Genomic DNA, 16537 nt, shown 5'->3' with positions numbered 1-16537 from the left:
ACACACACACACACACACACACACACCCACACACACACACACATACACACACATGCTACTCAAATTATGGTGGAATTACATCATGATAAATATTTTAAACTTACAATGGGTTCATCAGGACATCGTAAGTTGGGGAGCATACTGAATTCATACCACTTTCACACCATTTAAAAGTCAAAAAATCATAAGCCAAACCACTGTAAGTCAGGGACCATCTGCATATGTACTACTGATTCCGCTTCTCTGGAGAATCTTTAGTAATATACTTTACATGTCATATGTTGTTTTTGGCAGGGGGTTTTATAAGATTTCTCATCTTTGCTTCCCAATAGTTTGACCATGGTATGCCTAGTTGGGGGAGTCTATTTTGTTGTTCTAGGAGTTCAGTGAGCTTCTTATATCTGTGAGTTGATGTCTTTCATCAGTTTGGGTAAATTCTCAATCATTATCTCATCACTATATACACTGTTCCATTATCTCTTTCTTCTCCTTTTAGGCCTCTAATTACTTGTATACTAGACCAATTAATAAATTGCATGAATCTACTCTTGTTTTATTCTGCTCTTGTTTTTTACATTTTTTTTCTTTTTGTTTTTCAGTTTGGATAATTGCTATTGGCCTGTCTTAAAGTTTGCTGCTCCTTTCTTCTGTAGGACTCACTGTTTTTTCATGTTTTCATGTCTTTCATTTGTAACATTTATATCTAGATGTGATACTGAAGAACCATTTGATTTTTTGTCATCACTTCAGTATCTCTGTTGAAATTCTCCATTTGTCCAGTTCTTCCACAAGGTTCTTTAAAATATTTGTCATATCTATATTAAAATCTTTGTCTAATAATTCCAGCAACAGGGTCATCTTTAGGTCTTCTTTGTATGACTTGTAATTTTTGACTCTATGTCAGACATTTTGTATAAATAAAGAGTAGATTTTTAAGAAAATAATATTACTTCCCCAAAAGGGCATGTTTCTTCATCTGTCAAGTTGCTGGTATGCAAGGTTACATCCATTTATTTATTTATTGTTTACTTATTTACTTACTTATTTTTGAGTCAGAGTCTCACTCCATTGCCGAGGGTGGGGTGTAGCGGCACAACCATGGTGCACTGCAGCCTTGACCTCCTGGGCTCAGGCAATCCTTCTGCTTCAACTTCCTGAGTAGCTAGGACTAAAGGCACATGCCATCACGCCCTGCTAATTTTTTTTTATTTTGTAGAGATGACATCTTACTATGTTGCCTAGGCTGATCTCGATCTCCTGGGCTCAATGAATCTTCCTACTTTGGCCTCCTCATACCTGTGTATGAGCCCTTGTGCCCAGCCTAAGTTGAGTCCCTTTAATCTCTTGTTGGGCTGTGTCTGGGCTTTGTTACTGTTTTTGCTTGATTCAGTTCATCACTAGGGCTAATATTTTTGAGGACAAGGTCAGCATTTTCCCTCCAGTAGAGTTTGGATCTAAGCATACATGAGATTCCATAGATCCCTTTATGTTTTAAAGACAAGCCACCAATTTTCCCAATCACAATGCCAGCTTTGTGGTGCTCTCTGAGGATTTCTGTTTGCTCTCCAGTCTAACTTCCAGATCATTGCACCTTGGTGGATTCTTCTACCTCCAACTACCTTGTCCCTAACCTTTGGAGGGTTGTTGCCATGCTCTTGAGGAAGACTACCCGAAGAACCTTGGAGAGATTACCCACCACCTTGGACAAGAGAAAGGCAGCCTAAAGTGCTAGAGTGGGATTTCTCTCAGCTCTACCCTCCCTCACCTTTAGCAGGCCATGAAAATGAAATTGGTGAGGGCTTGGGTTGCTTTAGAGCAACTAGGTACATCTCTCCTACCCTGTTCCCAGCTTCAGCAGGCCACTGCCTTTTACTTAGAAAAGATCTTATCTTGAGAAGAACCTCGTAACCACATTCTCAAATCTTCAGTACAATGTTAGTAGGAGTGACAAGAGCAGCAATCCTTGACTTGCTCCTGATGTCAGAGAGAATGCATTTAGTCTGATTCGATTAGGTATCTGTTGGGATCCGGCCACAGAGGCCCACTGAGCATTAGGGATCAGGAAGGGCTGTTGATCCCGAGACCACTAGGATGCGTTCGGGAGCTATTGACCCCATTTCCTCCCTCTTTCTACTCAGCACTAACCAGATTAAGTTCCTGTGAGCTCAAAACATAAAAACTCTGAGACCAGTACGAACACAAGCTAACTTTAGAAGCTCATTGCTCCCATTCTTCCACAAACTGCAGTTTTGGTTTTCACACAACTTATAATTCAAACTCATGTCACATCTAAGAGCCTTAGTATTGGTCACAGGCTTCTGGGTCATGATCTTAGGATTTATTGAAGGTGTAAATGGTAGAATATAGTTTTAGAAGACAGCCATTTTGTTGAAAGAATGCGACTGGGTTACTTGCAGGTAGCCCACTGTGAACTTTGGACTGGGCCACATTCCAAACATTCTGGGATGGGCCACTTTCGTTTGTAAAGTAAATACTTAAGCTTCTATAGAATTGTTTAACTTGGCATAAATCAATCAGCTTAGGATGAAAAAGGTTTATAGAATATGTCAGTCATGGATTAGGTTATCCTTTGTTATGGGATTTTAAGATTATCATATGAAAAGGGTTTAAAGGCAATCATTGATTAAGTTTTCATGGATTAAGATTTCTGGTGGGTGGGGGACACCCTGCCCACATCTGACTTTGTGTATAAAAAACCTGTTGTAATTCCCAATACCACACATCACTTCTGCACTAGACTGGAGTCCAGTCTCTTTCTTTCTCTCTCTCTCTCTCTCTCTCTCTTCTTCCCCCCAATCGCCAACACCGTCTCCACCTTTGGGGTACCCTGAACCTGGCTGGAGCAGGTCTCCAGCAGGTATCATGTTAGAATAGTATAGTTAGAATAGATAGTTAGAATAGAATAGTTTAGTATAGTTAGAATAGATAACAAAATTACCACATGTCAGAATTTGTAACACATATCTAAACAGAAATAGAAGGAAATTTACTTTAAATACATTTATTAAAATGAGAACATTTTAATTAAATAACTTTTAAACTTAAGAAACTAGAACAGAGATAGTCCCAACAAACAAGTCAGTAAGAAATCAATACTTTAGAGGATCAGAAAGCAATAGAGAATATGTGGGTTATTTTATGACACCAAATATGCATTATTTTCCACACCACCATCAATTTTTCAATTCTCTGACACTCACTAGGTGTCCGACAATTCAGCTCAACTCTGACGCTAACCATCTGGAGTTAGCACAGACTCTACAAGTTAACAGCTCAGTCCCAAAAGACTACCCACACCTCACACACTAGTTGCAAGTCCAAGGAGTGACCCATACTTCTGACTCACCTACTATACATTTGAAGGTTCCCATCACTTCCTCAGATTTGGTCATTTTCTAGAACTCTCAGAACTCAGGAAAGCACTCTTCTTATTATTACTGGTTTAATATAAAGGACACAGCTCAGGAACAGTCAAGTGGAAAAGATGCATAGGACAGAGCTTCTGGGTTCCCTCTGGGAGCACAACCTTTCCAGGATGTCAGTGTGTTCAGCAGCCCTACAGCCCTCCAAACTTTATTGTTCAAGAGTGTTTACAATTCAGTCTCCAGACCTTCCCACCCACCCTAGAGATCAGAGGTGGAACTGAAAGTTACTACTCTCTAATCAAGTGTTTGGTCTTTCTGGTCATCAGCCCTCATCCTGAGACTACTTCAGGGTTCCACCCTGAGTCACCTCATTCACATAAACTCAGATATGTTCAAAAGGGGCTCATTGTGAATAGGAAAAGATATTTCTCCCATCAGGAAGTTCCAAGGTTTTGGGGAGTTCTGTAACAGGAACCAGGGACAAAGACCAAATATATGTGTCATATACCTCGTGGAATATGAACAAAACCACAGTCTAGTTTTTTTTTTAACTAAAAAGAAATATAAGTCTCCTAAATACTGATCGAGAGACAAAATACAAAATGAGAATAAAAAAACTATATGTACTCCAGAAGCTGGAAGAGAGAATGTTATGAAATTTATTAACCAGCAAATGTGAAACCTAGTAAAAAACATACATTTCTAAAAGAAAAAAATAAAGAATGCCAAAATTGGCTTAGAAAGACATAGAAAAAAATGAGGCAATAAGCATGAAGGAAATAAAATGGTAATGAAAGACTTTGCTCCCTTTAAATAAGCACTAGATTTAGGTGGTTTTACAAGTGACAGCTATCAAATTTTTATGGAAGAGATCAATCTGTCTTAGAACGATAGATAGAATGTCAGTCCAGAAAATAAAGGGAAAGTCCAAAATTCATTTTATAAACCTTTGTAACAAAGGTGATTAAAACACTACAATAAAAGAAAAGTATAGGCCCATTTAAGTTAGGAATGCACATATAAAAATTAATTCTCCAAATCTACTAATATATAAGGAGAATAACGTACCTATACCAGTGATAAATACCCATTGAGGTTATGAGAATCAACTTCGGTAGTAGTTTCAGTTCATATTCCTGCTTCAGTTCATAAGGACTCATATTTGTTTAGAAGGTTCATTGGTTTGGATTCAGGACACCTTGCAAGCAGGTCCACTCTATGAGATGGGGCTCACCTGTGCAGGTGTGCCATCGCTGTTTCTTCTTTTTCAGGGGATTTTACAGCACTGATATTCCAACTTCATGCTCCTTATTTGTCAACCTTGCAGTGAGTGTGATGTAATTTGCCTTGTTTCTATCAAGTTCTTTTGCTCTGCTTTTTTCCCCCCTGGAAGGTTGAATTGCATAAACACTGAAAACCACATATAGCCCTTCTTTGTGAGCATAGTCTTAAGTATGAGGTGTATGATAGCTTAAAAACAAAATTCCTTAGTGAGAGAAGACAAACTTTATTATATTATGTAGCTAATAAAGGAAAAGTATCTCTGCAGAAGGTGTTCCTAAAATGATTTTTAGCTATCGAAGTAATTGTGTCTATTTTAACAGTATTTGGTGTTGTTTTAGTAAAAATTTTATTTTGATACTGAGAATACTTAAAATATTTTCCCATTCAAATGAATAGTAACTATATTTGACTTAGGAGAAATCACTTTTATAATTCATGACTTTAAAAAATTAATAAATAAATGTATTTAATAAGGTGAGTTATCGCAACCTTGTGATCAAATGAGATTTACTTTAGGGATGCAAAAGTGTTTTAACAATAGAAAATCTACTTAAGGCTTATTCTATCAGATGCACCAAAGCATTTGATAAAGTTGTATATATTTATTTATAATAGCATTGTATTATTTTTAAAACTCTCAAAAAACTAGAAATAGAAGGGAGCATTCATGTTTTTTAAAGGCCAACTGTCAAAATTCTGCAGCAGCCATTGCACTTAACAGAGAAACTTTGGACATAGTTCTTCTAAGATACAGAAATTGCAAAGATGCTGACTGTCATCCCAGGCCAGCACATGGATATGAGCAATATAAGAATTTGAAGAGAAGGCACAAACTGTCATTATTTGCAGGTCACATGATATCTGCATTTAATTTAGCAGAATCAAGAGTTTTATCTGAAGAACCAACCAGTAGATATAAACGCCGGGTCAAGGTTATTTAATTTTACTAGATGTTGCCATAATTTTTTTCCAAATTGACCCTCATTCAACAGTACAGAAAAGCCCCATTATGCTAAATATTTGCCAACAAATTATAATTTTTATACTGTCAAATTTGGCCTATATGATGAATGTGACATCTGTCACTGTGATTTGAATTTTCATGTATTTGGTAACTAGTAACATTGAACATTTTCACAGACATTATTAGTTATTCAAGTATCATTTTCTATGAATTGTTTATTTATATCTTTTCCTCATCTTTCTATTGGATTGTCTTTCCTTTTACTTTAAAGGAGTTACTTTGGACACAAATTCATTGTTGGTTTTGTTAATTGAACATAAAGTTTATGCCAGGCATAAACTATACTTTGTTTAGTTGATTTTAGGGTATCTTGTGTTGCTCTGAAATTAGAAATTTTAATGTAGCTAAATTTATCAACATTTTATTCTATGGTTTATATTTTTGTGGGATTTTTGTTTTGTTTTTACTTGTCCTTAAGAAATACTTTTATACTCCAGATTCATAAATACATTCTTTTACATTTTCTCCTGAAAGTTTTAAAGTTTCCCCTTCACAATTCAGTAAAAATCTACCTGGAATTTGCAGAGGCATGGTATAGAAATCTTACTTTAGCCAGGCTCGGTAGCTCAGCCTGTAATCTCGCGCCTTTGAGAGGTTGAGGTGAGTGGATTACCTGAGCCCACGGGTTCAAGACCCGCCTGGGCAACTTGATAAGACCTCATCTCTACAATAAATCAAAAATTAGCCGGGCGTGGTAGCGCGCGCCTGTAGTTCCAGCTACTTGGAAGGCTGAGGCGGAAGGATCGCCGGAGCCCAGCAGGTCAAGGCTGCGGTGGCCGGGAGTGGCCACTGCACTCCAGTCTGGGCGACAGAGTGAGACTCCAACTCAAAAAAAAAAAAAAGAAATCTTAATTTATGAGCTTTTTTTTCAGTATAAGCAATCATTTATTAAATTATTTACCCTTTTCCATTTATTTGTACTGACAATTCTGTTATTTAGCAAGTTTTTTTAATAGATTGATTTCTGTACTGTTAATTCTATGTCGGTGGTCATTTTGCCTATAGCTGTGCAAATGCTACATTGTCTTAATTACAGCTACTTTTTTAGTAACTTAGTAGTATCTGGTAGGGTAGGCTCCTTTATTTTGATCTTCTTCTGCAGAATTTGGGTACCTATTTTTGGCCCTTTGCTTTTGCATATAATATTTAGAATAGGCATATAAAGATCTGATATAATTTTTGGGAGAATTGCCATCTTTATGATATTAAACCTTTCTATTCACAAAAATGGTGTAATATTCCATTTATTCAGATCTTCTTTTATGTCCTTCAATATTTTGTAATGTCCATAAAAATGTATTTATATCTTATGTTAATTTTACATGTTACTGCAAATGGGATTTTTTCGATTACATTTTTAATAGGTTATTATTACTGCTAGGGAATACAATTGATTTTATACGTTGATCTTTATATTTGCTTTCTAAGACTGCCATAACAAAGTACCACAAACTGCACAGTATAAAACAACAAAAATGGGTTCTCTCACAGTTCTGGAGTCCAGAAGTCTGAAATTAAAGTGTCAGCAAGCCTATGCTTTCTCTAAAGAACCTAGGGAAGAATCCTTGCAGGCCTTTTTGAGCCTCTGGTGGCCCTAGGTTTGTGGCAGCATCCTCTGTTTGTGGCAGCATCAGGCCAGTCTCTGCCTCTGTCTTCAGATGGCTTCCTTCTCTCTGTGGCCTTTTTTCTTCTTATAAAAACATCAGCTTGACCTGGCGTGGTGGCTCAGCCCGTAGTTTCAGCACTTTGGGAGACTGAGGTGAGAGGATTGCCTGAGCCCAGGGGTTCAAGACCAGCCTGGGCAACTTGGTGAGCCCTTGTCTGCAACAATCACAAAAACTAGCCTGGCGTGGTGGCGTGCATCTGTAGTTCCAGCTACTTGGAAGGCTGAGGCAGAAGGATCGCCTGAGTCCAGCAGGTCGAGGCTGCAGAGGCCGTGAACATGCTACTGTACTCCAGTATGGGCGACAAGAGTGAGACTCCAACTCAAAACAACAACAACAACAACAACAAAACACCAGCCATTAGGTTTAGGGCTCAATTGAAATTAAGGATGATTTCATCTTGAGTTCCTTAGCCAACTGTGTCTATAAAGACTGTACCTGCAAATAAGGTTGTCTTCTGCAGTTCCAGGTAAATGTGAATTGTGGACACAACACATAGTTTTGTATCAAGCAACGTGACCGAGATTTCTTATTATTTCTAATAATTTGTGGATTGTCTTCATAGACTTTTTTGTCATTATTAGAGGCAGTTTTTCTCATTTTCTGTCTCTTCTTCTTTGTTCTTCTTAGGTGTTTTTACTTTTGCTACAACTCCATGAAAATTGAATTGAACTAGAGTTGTGATAACAATTTTCATTTGTTTCTAATGTTGTTATGAATTCTTCAAAAATTTCACAAATTAGTATAATCAATTTTCTTTTTATTCCTAGCTTGCTGGGAGGTTGATTTTACATTGTTTTGTTTCTAAATTATGAATGAGTGCTACATTTTATTGACATTTTTCAGCATCAATTGAAATGACCACTTCTTTTGTCCTCTTAAGTAGCTACTGTACTGCAAATTAAGCTGACAAAAGACAGATTAACAGGAGGAAAGGATTTGTGCTATGCATATGAGAGCCTACAAAAGACGTCGCTGGCTCATTAAATGATTACAGTTAGAGGCTTATGTAATAGGGAAAAGCGAGGGAAAAGGGAAAGAGGAGAAATGAACAAATTGAGTTTTTTTTGTTTTGTTTTGTTTTTTAAGTTGGAGTACCACTCTGTCGCCCAGGTTGGAGTGCAGTGGCACACTCATGGCCACCGCAGCCTCGACCTGCTGGACTCAGGCAATCCTTCCACCTCAGCCTTCCAAGTAGCTGGAACTACAGGCATGCACCACCACGCCTGGCTAATTTTTTGATTCATTGTAGAGGTGAAGTTGCCAGAGTGGTCTCAAATCTGTGGGCTCAGGCAATTCTCTCACCTCGGCCTCCCCAAGAGCTGAGATTATAGGCTTGAGCCACCAGGGGGCCTCAATTTGTTTTTTTAAAAAAGACAAAATGGGTTTTTAGGAGAACAAAGGGACACAAGAAAGTTAGGGGTACTGTTTGTTTATGTTAAGTGGGAGGGTTCTTTCTCTCTTTTTTTTATGACCATGAATCTCCCCCAGGGAGGGAATGTATAGTAGCCTCACTTCCTAGAAGGCACTGTTTTCAGGCAGATAAGTGAAGCTCTGAGAAGACTTCTTTCTGCCTGTAGATTCTCAAATGTCTTCCGCTTAAAATAATCTTTGTACCAACCCTGGAGTTGCCAGTGGTTCCCCACATATTAAAACAATGGATGTCCCTCATTTGCTTCCTGGAATAAACCTGACTTAGCCATGATGAGTTCCCCTTGATTCATTGCAGAATTCAATTGGCTAGTAATTTATTTAAGATTATTTATTCTTGTTTCAGGATTCAATTAATTTTTCCTTTCTTTGACTTCATTACAAAATATTTGGGAGAATTTTCCACCTTTTTTCTATTTCTAAAATAGTCTATGGGCTGGGCACGGTGGCTCACGCCTATAATCCAGGCACTTTGAGAGGCTGAGGTGAGAGGATTGCTTGAGCCCAAGAGTTCTGTTGCCGGGTAGGGGTGGATTCATTAACTCAACCTTAAAATGAATTTTAGAGTGACCAGAAAAATCTTAGCACAAAGTTTATTAGAGAAAGAAGAGAAGGAACAAGAAAGATTCATGGCAGAAAGACCTGTCATGGGTGAGTTTCTCAAAAAAGAAAAACTACACTTTGCTTTCAACTAAAACCTAGTTATTGATATGCTAATGAAGGCAGAGCACAGGTAACTACCACTGACCTCTCCTCTGATGGAAGGAAGGGTTGTCTTATCATTTGCAGGGTTTTGATCAGTTAAGGGGTGGGATTGAGCCTTTTACTGTCAACAAGGAATGTGAAGGATTTTTAGTGATTGTGAACTGAAAGGTTTAGTGATTATGAACTGAAATGTTGGGCTGTCCTACTATTACATCGATGGGATTTTCTTTTGATTGGCCAAGGGGCTGGATAGGCTGCTGAGTTCCCGTTCTAGCTTGGCCTACAATAAAAAACATGTAATAGAAAAATGTCTGACTGCTTCCTAAAACCTGCCTATAAGAAACTTATCTATGCCTAATCTATGCAAGCTACCCTGCCTCAGTTGGAGACCAGCCTAGGCAACATAGCAAGATCTCATCTCTACAAAATAGAAAAAATAAAAATAAAACAATTAGCCAGACATGGTGGCACATGCCTGGCGTTCCATCTACCCAGAAGGCTGAGATGGAAGGATTGCCTGAGCCCAGGAAGTCAAGGCTACAGTGAAAGTGATTGTGCCACTGCATGCCAGCCTGAGTAACAGAGTGAGACCTCAACTCAAAAAAAAAGTTAGTTTATGTAAGTTAGGTAAAGTAGACTAAGAATAAGGTAAAACTTTTGCCCTGGGGATACAGATTGAAGAGATTTTTTAAAGTATAAATTCACATTCTGTATTAATTAAATTTTAACAAGACACAGTGGTACACACCAGTAGTTCCAGCTATTCAGAAGGCTGAAACAGAAGAATCGCCTGAGCCCAGAAATTCAAGTCCAACCTGGGAAACATAAAAAATAAATAAATAAAAAGTAAAAATAAGGCCAGGTGCAGTGACTCAAGCCTGTAATCCTAGCACTTTGGGAGGCTAAGGTGAGAGGATTGCCTGAGTCCCGGGTTCAAGACCAGCCTGGGCAACTTGTTGAGACCTTGTCTCTACAATAAATCAAAAAATTAGCCGGGCGTGGTGGTGCGTGCCTATAGTATCAGCTACTTGGAAAGCTGTGGCAAAAGGAATGGCCTAAGCCCAGCAGGTCGAGGCTGCTGTGGCTGTGAGTTTGCCACTGCACTCCAGCCTGGGCAACAGAGTGAGGTCTGACTCAAAAAAAAAAAAAGTAAAAATAAAATTTTAATAGACTTTATTTTTTTAAAAAAGTTTTAGATTTACAGACAAATTAAGAAGATAATAGAGTTCTCATATACTCTGCGCTCTTCTATTATTCAAATCTTTATTTTTATGATAATTTATACTATGATATACATGCATGATGTGATATATGTTACTTTGGTAACATACATACTATGGTACATTGTTACAATTATTAGCCAGTATTATCATCAACTAAAGTCTATACTATATTCAGATTTCTTTCATTTTTACCTAATGTTCTTTTTCTGTTCCAAGATCCCATATTACATTTAGTAGTCATAGCTTCTTAGGCCCTTTTTGGTTGTAACAGTTTCTCAGACTTTTCTTGTTTTTGATAACAGTTTTGAGGAATATTAGTCAAGTATTTAATATAGAATGTCCCTCAATTGGGATTTGTCTGGTGTTTTTCTTATAGCTAGACTGGGTCTATGGGTTTAAGGGAGGAAGACCACAGAAGAAAAGTGCCATTTTCATCATATCATATCAAGGTTACATGATTTTCACTGCTAGTGATCAATGGGTCAGGTTAGTTTTTCCACTTTAGAAATTATTCTTTCTTCCTTTCTGTGCTGTGGTCTTTTGAAAGAAGTCACTCTGCCAGAAGAGTTACTTTTTTATTTGTTTTGTTTGTTGGTTTTTATTTTCTGCTCCCATCAATTCTCTTTCTATCCTATAGTCTTTGGAAAGAAATCACTATGTACAGAATAATTACTCTTTTCATTTGGGTTTTTAGTTTTTCTTTCCATCAATTTCATTGTTATATACTTCAAAAATATTCCGTGTCAACATTTGCAAATGTGTTGGCATAGAGTTATTCTCGTATTCTCTCATGATTTTGAAAATCCTCCTGGTTTCAGATGCAACATATCCTTTTTTATTCCCCAAATTGATTATTTGCATATTTTCTTTTTCCCTTGATCAAATTTGCCGGAAAGTTGCCCAATTTTTAGTTTTGTTCTAAAAGTTAACTTTCTATTCTGTTGATCCTTTCTATTGTTTCTTTGATTTATCTCCTATTAGCATCTTCTCTTAAATTTACAATTTCCTTACTTCTACTTTTTTCAGGTTTACTGGTGCTATTCTCTTCCTATTCTTGACTTGGACACTTAGCTCATTTATTCTTAGTTTTCGTTGCTATTTAATAGCTACATTTACAGTGTTATATATTTCCCTCTCAGTATAATTTGGTGGCATTCCCCAATGTTTGATATGAAGTGCTTTCATTGTTATCCATTGTCAAAGATTTTCCAATTTCATTACGATTTACATTTAAATGATGAATTTGAAAGGTCCTTTGTGACCCAATATGTGGTCTATTTTTGGTTTTCGCATGTACTTGAAAATAATGTACTGCCTTGTTTTATTTCCTTGTTTATTCCCTACTTTTCTGGGATTTTTATTAAGTATTGATATTGATATTTTTATTTCTTTACTGCACATTTTTAAACTTGTGTTTCACAGCCTTTCAACTCTATATTCCTTCTTGATGTTTTCTGGGAGAGTTCCTCATCCTGGCCTTCCAGCTCACTAATTTGATTTTTGCACAAATTCTCTTGCCCCAGACTATTATTTATTTCAACTATTATATATCTCAGACCAAGAATTTTCAATTAGTTCTTCTTTCTGACTACAGTAAGTCCCCTACATACAAATCTTCAAGTTGCGAACTTTGAAAGATGCAAATGTGCGTTCACATGTCTTATCACATGTCTGGCATACATTGTCATGTGCTGTACTGTAAGATTTAAAATATTTATTTTTTGTGCTTGTTTTTTATGTATTATTTGTGTGAAACATATTATAACTCTATTGTAGTACAGTACTATGTAGTCAATTGTGTTAGTTGGGTACCTAAGCCAACTTTGTTGAACTTACAAACAAATTGGACTTACGAACACACTCTTGAAATGGAACTCATTTGTATGTAGAGGACTTACTGTATTTGTTTCTGTTTTACATTTGACATATTTCTACCTCATCACTCTCTGATGATGTGATTATGCTAATTCTAACTCTTGCTCTATGTGTTCCATTACTATTTCCTTTCTTACATAAATAGTTGTGCTTTTCAAATGTCTCATTTTTTCCTATGAGATCACATTCCCCTAAGGTTATCTGTGCCTTCTCCACCTGAGCACAGCTTCTCCCAAAAGCCATTGCCCTCTTGGGATCTAATCATGTAGAACAGAGGTTCTCAACCAAAGGTGATATTTAGAAATGTGTAAGGAAAATTTTGGGATTGCTATAATGTTTCTGGGTTGCTACATGCATTTAGGGCAAGAGCATAAGAATACTAAATATCCCATATTGCACAGAAAAATCCCACATAATGAAGTATTATTAAAAAACAAAATTACAATAGTGCTCTTGTGGGTGGTGATGGAGAAGGAGTTAAAGCTTAGGACTATGGGAGTCCAAGGTGGAAGGATTGCTTTAACCCAGGAGTTTGAGACCACCCTGGGCAACATAGTGAGACATCATGCCTTACAAAAATAAAAAATAAATTAACTGGTATGGTGGTGCACGCCTGTAGTCCCAGCTATTCAGAAGGCTGAGACAGAAAGATTGCCTGATCCCAGAAGTTGGAGGCTGCAGTGAGCCATGATCGTGCCACTGCACTTCAGCCTGGGTGACAAAGTAAGACCTCCAAACTCAAAAACAACACAAAACCTTAGCATTGGTTCATTCATTTGTACACATAAGTTTCTTCTCTCTAAACCCAGGGCTCTCGAGTGGTGCCTGTTGCCTCCAGTTGGTGCTGGGCGTTGATGCTATTTGTCTGCCCCCCAATACCAAGGTGGCAGTCACTACTCTAACCAGGGTGTTGTAAGGGCATTGAAAGAACTCAGGGCACTTACTGAGATTTTTCTCTGTCGAGGCTCCCAGGTTTTTTTCTTTCCTGAGTTGTCTTCCTCTTCTTAAATCCTCATCTCCATCATGCATATCAGGAACTTCCCAGGGATTCCTCACTCTTCTATTAATTTCTAAAATCCTTCATCCTCTCTCTTGCATCTTGCTACTTTACTGGAACATTGATCCTTAACAGTACATGGAAAAAAGAAAAAAGATAGATGAATAACTAATTTGGAAAGTTTAGAGCAATAAAAGAGGATTTACCCTAGAAGATAAGATATACAAAGCCATAGTTTAAAAAGCGAAACAGAAAAACAACAAGGTAACACTGTTGGGTGAAAAATAGACCAAACACAATGCAGAGCCCAGAAACTTACCCATGTATAGACAGCAACTTGTGATGACAGAAGTGATAGCATTCACCTGTGTGGCAATTATGAACTATTTGGTGGATTATGAACTATTTGGTAAATAATATGGGGAAACTGTTCATTAAAAACTATATGTTTTCCATTTCAGAAGATTTTTTAAAAGTTTTTATTTATTTTTTATATATGTTTTTTTGAGACAAGGTCTCACTTTGTGTCTCAGGCTAGAGTGCAGTGGCGTGATCATAGCTCACTATATCCTCGAACTCCTAGGCTCAAGGAATCTTCCCACCTCAGTCTCCCAAACAGCTGGGACTACAGGCATGTGCCACCATGGCCATCTAATATAAATTTTTTGTTGTTGTTGAGATGGGGTCTCACTATGTTGCCCAGGCTGATCTCAAACTTCTGACCTCAGGTGATCTCTCTGTCTTAGCCTTTCAAAGTGCTTGGATTATAGGTGTGAGCCACTGGGCACGGGAAAGCTTTTACTTTTAAATAATATTAGAATTACAGAAAAGTTGGCCGCGCACAGTGGTTCACACCTGTAATCCCAGCAAAGGCAGGAGTAATGCTTGAGGTCAGGAGTTGAAGACCAGCCTAGGTAACAGAGTAAGACCCTGTATCTACCAAAAAAAAAATTACAGAAAAGTACAGAGGATTCTCATGTATGCTTCAGCCAGTTTCAGTTAATGATAACGTCTTATATAACCATCATACAATGTTCAAAATCAAGAAATTAACATTAGTTCATTAGTGACTATCAACTAAGCTACAGACTTTATTTGGATTTCACTAATGTTTCTACTAATGCCCTTTTTCTATTTTAATACCCAATTCAGGATCTCATTCAGTCTCATTTAGACATTGTGTTTAGTTACCATGTCTCTCAAGGCACCCTCCACTCTGTGAAAAAGTGGCTTAGTGTTGCACTGTTTTTCATGAGTATGACACTTGTGATGAGTATTAACCAGTTATTTTGTAGAACATCCCTCAGTGTTGTTCTATCCCAAATTAGCTCACAATGAGATGAGGTCATGCACTTTTGTCAAGAATACCACAGAAGCGGTATACTCTTCTAAGTACCTTCATGACGCAAGCTATGTCTTAGTACTGGTAATATTGACCTTGATCACTCGGGTAAGCAGATGTCCTCTGACTTCCTCCACTGTAATACTCACTTACACTCAGAAATTAATGAATATGTTGGTGACAAGACACCCTTGCTTCTCCTCAAATTTTTGCTCACTAATTTTAGGATTCTTCAGCAGATCTTGAACCCAGTGATTATAACTGAAGAGTTCTAATGGTGATTTTGTATTTCCTTTGCTTTGTTTTAATTAATTATCAGAATTCTTCTGTAAGGGACAACTGCTTCTTCTACTCCATTTATTTATGTGAACATTTATTCTTATAATATGGGCTTATGGATTTTTTTTTTAATTCTATGGGTTACATTCCAAAACTATTATTATTTATTTTGTGGATCAAATTGTTCCAATTTTGGTCAATGGGAGTTCATTTGGGTTGGCTTCTGGGACATTTTGAGAGATCTCCCAGTTTGTAAACATTTCCTAGCACTACAAGATGCTCCAAGCTTATCTCACATCCCTTAACAAAGTGATAGAATCAACTAGGCACTTTTCCAAGGAACTCTGGCTCCCTTTACTGGAAAATTAAGAAACAAAGATTTGGTTAAGTACCACAAAGTTAAATTTAATATATCTCTTTCTTATTTCTTTCTCTTAAAATATTTACTATCTGTGCTTTTGTGAAAAAAAAACTTGTCTACCACTGATTTAGATCATCCAGATTTCTGGTCACTATTTTTATCAAGATAGATCGTTTTCCATGTTCTATTTCTCTTTTTTTTCCTTTCTTCACCTTCAGTTGAGTTAATTGAGATTTTAAAAATTACTCCATTTAATCTCCACCACTGATTTGTTATTTATATCTCTTTTTAAAAGAAATGTTTAGTGGTTGCACTAGGGGTACAATTTTTAAAAATTAATCAGAGTTGACATTCAAATAATATTAGCCCACTTCACATGTGATATAAGAACTTTAAGACAGCATTTCCAACTTCCTACCTGTCTTTCTTTGTGTTTTTGTTGTTATATATATTTTAAGCACAGTACAGTACTTAGTATTTTTGCTTCATAGAGTCAATTACCTTTTTGAGCAATTAAAAATATGTGAAAAAGTAATTTCATTATACCTTCATTTATTCATTTTCAGAACTCTATATTTCTTTGTGCAGATCCAAGTTCCTCTGGTGTCATGTTTCTTCATATTAAAGAAAGAACGTATGTCAATATTTATTTAAGTATAATTCTGCTGGTAATAAATTCTGTCTTTGCCTAAGAAAGCATTCCTACTCCATTTTTTAAAGGTATTTTTGCCAGGCATAGAATTTTGGTTCTCTCTTTTTTTTTTTTTAGCACTTCAAATATTTTACTCCATTTTTTTCTGGTTGCATGGTTTCTGATAAATTGTTTGCTATAATTCTTATTACAGGCAATGTGCCCTTTTTCTCTGGCCACCTTTGAGATTTTTCTCTGTCTTTTGTTTTCAGTAGTTTAAATGTGGTGTGTGTGTGTGTGTGTGTGTGTGTGTGTGTGTGTGTGTGTGTGTGTGT

Source organism: Carlito syrichta, unplaced genomic scaffold (genome assembly GCF_000164805.1).
Source record: "Carlito syrichta isolate Samal-C Ts95f unplaced genomic scaffold, Tarsius_syrichta-2.0.1 Scaffold303672, whole genome shotgun sequence".
In the NCBI taxonomy this organism is placed as follows: domain Eukaryota; kingdom Metazoa; phylum Chordata; class Mammalia; order Primates; family Tarsiidae; genus Carlito; species Carlito syrichta.
The sequence above is the reverse complement of the archived record's forward strand: the minus strand, read 5'-3'. Positions refer to the sequence as shown.